This window comes from Pogoniulus pusillus, chromosome Z, assembly GCF_015220805.1.
Source record: "Pogoniulus pusillus isolate bPogPus1 chromosome Z, bPogPus1.pri, whole genome shotgun sequence".
NCBI lineage: Eukaryota > Metazoa > Chordata > Aves > Piciformes > Lybiidae > Pogoniulus > Pogoniulus pusillus.
Window position 1 is genome coordinate 97658307 of NC_087309.1, and position 5729 is coordinate 97664035.

Below are 5729 nucleotides of genomic sequence, written 5' to 3' on the forward strand. Positions count from 1 at the left end.
TCGTTGTAATTAAATAAATTCTAATTGGACTTTGAGATTTTTGTCCTCGAAATTTATCACAAGATTGTTTAGCCTGGAGAAGAGGAGGCTCAGGGGTGATCTTATTGCTGTCTACAACTATCTGAAGGGTGGTTGTGGCCAGGAGGAGGTTGTTCTCTTCTCTCAGGTGGCCAGCACCAGAACAAGAGGACACAGCCTCAAGCTATGCCAGGGGAGATTTAGGCTGGAGGTGAGGAGAAAGTTCTTCACTGAGAGAGTCATTGGACACTGGAATGGGCTGCCCGGGGAGGTGGTGGAGTCGCCGTCCCTGGGGCACTTCAAGGCAAGGTTGGACGCGGCACTTGGTGCCATGGTCTAGCCTTGAGCTCTGTGGTAAAGGGTTGGACTTGATGATCTGTGAGGTCTCTTCCAACCCTGATGATACTGTGACACTGTGATACTGTGGTTTCTGTGTTGAAAACAGGATTGACAGATGCGTTCCTCATGCTTTCGGTTATCTCCTCCGCTTCCGTGTCGCTGCTCACTGACGCAATTGCGGGTGACGGCTCGGAGTGGGGCTGCGCAGATGCGCTGTCCCTGTCGCTCCGTAATGGCGCCTTGGGGCGTGGTTGCGGATAAGATGGCGCCTGCGGCGCGGGCCGTTGAGCCGGGATGGGCGCCGGCATGGTCTGCGGAATCAGAACCTGCAACGGAGCCTGCTGAGGCAAAATCGGTTGAAAAGACATCGCTGCTGAGCCGTTTGCGGCTGTGGGGGCGGCTGCGGCTTAGACGGTATCGGAGCCGCTGGCGGCAGAGCCGTCTGGGCTTGCGGCAGGGGCTGAGAAGGCAGAACAATTATCTGTGGAGAGAGCGGCGGCGGCATGGGCTGAGACGTCCGCCGAATTGAGGTCCGCGGCAGAGGGAAGGGTGCTGCCCTACGCGCGGCTGCGGGGACTGCGATGGCGACATTCGCAGCTGTAATTCCTGAAAGGCTTGGAGAAACTTCCCCTCTAGCCTCTCCTCCAACTCCCGAAGTCGTTCATCGGTTACCGCGGGTACGTTCACGCGATTAATTTCGCTACTCAACCTGCTATTCTCAGCTTTCAGCTCCTCAACCTGTTGTCTCGCCTTCTGGCCGATCTGCCTCCAACACTTTCGCTCTTTATCGAGATAATCAACTTCTCTCTTTAACTTGTCTCTCTCGTCTTTCGCCCGCCTCAACTCATATTCAAATTCATCTACTTTATCTTGAGCTCGGATTAAGCCTACTGCCAGCATAAGAAAATTTTCTTTATCTATTCCTTCCACATCTTGGAAAGCTTTATATAGCATGATAACCGTATCTACTGACTTATCGGTGACCTGTTTTATGGTATCATTAGCAAGCGTGTCCATAGTCTTTCGTATGTGAGCGATCTCAAAAACGGACATCAACTTGGCAACTGGATCATTTGCTACTGCCTCCAGTGAATCTTCTGCCGCTACTGTGACAGACTCAGACTCTGCTCCAGCTGCCATAGCCTGCGGCAGCGGCTGTTACTGCTCCATCGTGATATTTTCTGCCATAAATCTGTAGTTATTCTACGGTTACAATCCCATCCTCGTCGCCAATTTGTCACGGAAGGTAGTTTGGGAGGTCGTGGGGAAAATACGCGAAGGCTCACTTGTGGATTTCAAGTGATTTATTGCTCAAACACGGAGATCCCCCTCCCGAACTAAATTCCCCACGTGAGTTCTTTTAGGATTGAAGTTGTAGAATAACATTTCAGAAAATAGCAGATAAAGGAGAGTCTATGATTTCTTTAGAGTTCTTTTGAGTCTTTAAAGTTATTCAGTCTTAAGGTAAAGAGTTCTTTCTCCGGTTTACTCACTGTTCCGTACTTCAGCAAAGTTCGAGGTTTTTGGGCGGTGTCCCTTTGTTCGTCAGGATCGGGCCCAAGCGGGTTTCAGGTCTCTGCGGGTCCCTCGTCGGGCAGGGCCGATCAGGAACGAGAGGTCACCACGGCAGGAGCAAGGCAAGTAGGCAAGCAGGCAGGCAAGCAAGCTAGCTAAAAGCTAAAAGCCCTCGATCCAGGAAGGTACACCATTTTTATAATGTTTAAAAGAGGTGTAACCCACCAGTCCAGGCTATTTTACATTATTCTTACAGATTGGCACAAAGTTATAATCAATCCATACAATTGGCTAATTCTTACCAAAAACAACTTATGGAACCACCCAGGGGTCAGCCTCCAGCAGTTGTTTGTCGAGTGGTCATCATATCTGAGAATTCAAACCTTTTTCCAAAACATAGCCATGTTTATGTCTTTCGTTTCTCCGAGAGAGAGATTCTCTCAAGGCCTGTACGTCTGCTGATACAACAGCTACGTCAGTGCAAGCAGATAGAAAATATTATTTTGACTTTTTCGATGGAAGGCCTCTGAGCCACAGTTTTGTGTATAAATGAAAATTCTGCAATAAGGCAAAAGGGCTCTGCTCCCTCCATGACAAAGTGAAGAGAGCCAACCAAAAGCAGGGACGGGATGAAACCGTGAGCCGTGCAAAGGCAGGAGCCGTCCAAAAGCAGGGAGGGTCCAGTGGCGGCAGGAGCCTATCCAGCCGGGCACTCTGCTAAGGCAGAAGCCCCTCCAAGACGGGAGCTATGAAGGTGGGCACAGCGCCCAGGCGGGCACCCTAGCTCTGTGTGTCCTGTCTCCAGGCGGTGTCCGTTTGCCGTCCTCACTGGGCGCGGAAGCAGAGCCAAGCACCGGCCCGAGCGCAGCGCGGGCTCCTGCGCGCAGGGGGCACCCTTCTGCTGCCCCCGTCGAGCCTGCGGGGCCGGGGGAGGGCTTGCGCCTTTCTGCTCCCACGGAGTGAGAGGGAGAAGAGAGGAGTTTGGGGTGTCCGGGACACTTCCCCTGAGCTCTGTGTGCAATGGGTGTTGAGACATTCAGATGCTAGGGCTAGGACTGAGGTGCCGGTGAAAAGAAAACACAAACAAGCAGTGAGCCCTCTGGAAGGAAGGGAGGGTCCCGACGCCTCTTTAACTGAACGAGAGTCAGGAATTTTAAGGCCCTTCGTAGCCTAAACCTTAAGGCAAAATGCTCTGTGGCCATTTTGAAAGTCACTTGCTTCATCCAGCAGATACAACTGGAACAAGTTCTCACCCCCATCCCTCTTTTATCTGTTTCCTTTCAGTGAAGTCTGAGGAAAGTATTTCTACTCCCTCACCCTTCTTAAACCAGGAGCTTCCTCACATCCCCTTGACCCACGGGGAACGGAATGAAAACTCTGGTGGGATAATTCCTTCACAGACATTCATGGCTCCTTAGCCGCAGCACACAGGCTGCTGAACGGTGACAGCTCTATCCGTGCCTGCAGCTGCCTTAACACCCGCAGTCCGAGGTACACACACGTTGTGGGAGCAAAGCATGATCTTTCTCAGTACACATCGTTCAGAATAGGAGAGCTTAAGAACAACTGGGTCACATCTGACTGCTACCATCTGTCCCACTTCACTCCAAGATTACCCAGGAATGTATTTCACATGTGCCTTTGGAACAAGCTTGTGAGCTGCCAAGAAGAGAATATTTTACAGCTGACTGTTGGGTTTCACTGTGAGCAGTTCAAACGCAACGACACAAGGAGGAGGATTCCACCAGAGGGTATCACAAAGGCCATTTGGGCTCAGCCCCCTTTGTCTGCAGAATTGTGTGAGATGGGACTCCTTGTGGGTTGCTGGGTTGGGTTTAAGGGTCTGCATTTGGGAAAGCAGCTTCCCCATTGAAAGCCATCTTTTAGCACAGAGGCCTGGGTAGGCAGCTGGCCTTGAGTTGAAATGCAGTTCTGCCTTTCACAAGGAAGATGACCTTGCACAAATGGCACCTCAGGAGCACTGGTAGTGAGAACTGTGACTGGGTGAAGCCACCTCAAATGAAGCCTAGATACATCAAAGTATCACTACCTTCGTAATGGGGGAACTTACCCCCAAAGAGCTTCACCCTTATGTCTCAGTTTCTCTGCATGTGGAATGAGGACATGTCACTTCTGTAAAACTGAGTGCTGCCCTGCCAGAATGATGCATGCATTTAGATAAAGGTCAGCATTGTTTAATAGTACATTTTAACACATCTGAAAATTGGTGCTGTGGTGGTGATGGTCGTTGTTTGCAAAGATGCACAAATTTCTCCTTGGCCAACTGGCACCGGAAGCAGGAACTTACATATTGAAGAGGGACCTTGCTTTGTTCCAGGAAAAGCTATTCACAGCAGCCTCCATGGCACAGCTGTGGATGCAGACATCAGGCTGGAGAGGAGCTCCTTGACCATGGAGCAGACCTACCTGTCCCTGTGCACCCACAGGACCCTGCTCATCCACAATGGCAGTGATGTGATGGCTCACTTACAGTGGAAGGCTTCTGCCCATCAGGAGGATGGGCAGCAGAAGCAGAGGTTGGTTGGAAAGCTGCACTGCAGGAAGATCCCTGCCCAAGGGTGGCACTCAAGTGTGGCCTCAAGGGCCCCTGGTGCCTTGCAATGGTTGAGGCCAGTAAACCAGTTGAGGCCAGTGGAGCCTCATGAAATCTTAACCACTACTCGTGCAGCCAGAGAGGCTCTCCGCACAACTTTTGCAGCTGTCACAAAGCCACCACCATGGACCACCATAAGACAAAGTGAAAATGAAAGCTTCAAAAAATTTGTGGATCGCTTGCAAACTGCAATCGATTTCTCAGTCCTACCTGAAGAAGCAAAGAATCAAACAATGACAGAATGCACACGGCAACAATGTAATTCAGCAACCGGAGAGATACTGTGAACACTGCAAAGAGGAGCAAGCATTGCAGACGTGATCAGGCACGTTGTGAAAGAGGAGGACCTTCCAATCCAAGAGGCTGTCCGCACTGCAATGGCTAAGATGCAAGAAACTGTGAATGCTGTATACACGCAGTAGCCAATCCCCAGAAAAGGCACCATATCAGTCATCCATATCAGTGTGTATGAGCTGTGGTCACGAGTGGCCAAGAACTGGTCACCGTCTCGTTCCTGAACCAAGTCGCTGCTTGCCCCCACAAGGGCAAGAGCCCCGGATCACCCAGAGGCTGGGCAGCAGTCGGGAGCTGTGGATGCTCCCAGTGCTCACCAAGAGGGGCAACATCGAGGAGGGGAAGCTACCACCAGTTCCCCTAAAGTGTGGCAGCACCAAGGAGGGGAAGCTGCCCCCAGTTCCCCTAAAGTGTGGCAGCACCAAGGAGGGCCTTGTACGCCACTAAGTACTGAAAGGGCACCTGAAGGTCTCTGCTGGGCTCCGTCCCTTTGCTCCTCAGTCTGCATTTTTGCACAGTGTGTGTCTGCTTTCCCCCAGCTCCCCTGAAGTGTGGCAGTACCAAGGAGGGGAAGCTGCCCCCAGTGACCATCAAGAGGAGCAGCAGCCAGGAGGGGAAGCTGCCCCCAGTTCCCCTAAAGTGTGGCAGCACCAAGGAATGGAAGCTGCCCCCAGTGACTGTCAAGAAGGGCAGCATCGAGGAGGGGAAGCTGCCCCCAGTGACCATCAAGAAGGGCAGCAGTCAGGAGGGGAAGGTGCCCCCAGTTCCCCTAAAGAGTGGCAGCACCAAGGAAGGGAAGCTGCCCCCAGTTCCCCTAAAGAGTGGCACCACCAAGGAGGGGAAGCTGCCCCCAGTTCCCCTAAAGTGTGGCAGCATCGAGTAGGGGAAGCTGCCCCCAGTGACCATCTAGAAGGGCACCAGTCAGGAGGGGAAGGTGCCCCCAGTTCCC

The 5729-nt window shown here is 52.1% G+C and overlaps 1 long non-coding RNA gene across 1 annotated transcript; it reads left to right on the forward strand.

Annotated features, from left to right (window-relative positions):
• Nucleotides 1-520: 520 nt before the first annotated feature.
• On the forward strand, nucleotides 521-4945 carry LOC135193116 (uncharacterized). The gene is made up of 2 exons (XR_010309105.1): nucleotides 521-1034; nucleotides 3157-4945. It is a non-coding gene; the product is annotated as an uncharacterized LOC135193116 (long non-coding RNA).
• The last annotated feature ends 784 nt before the right edge of the window (nucleotides 4946-5729 follow it).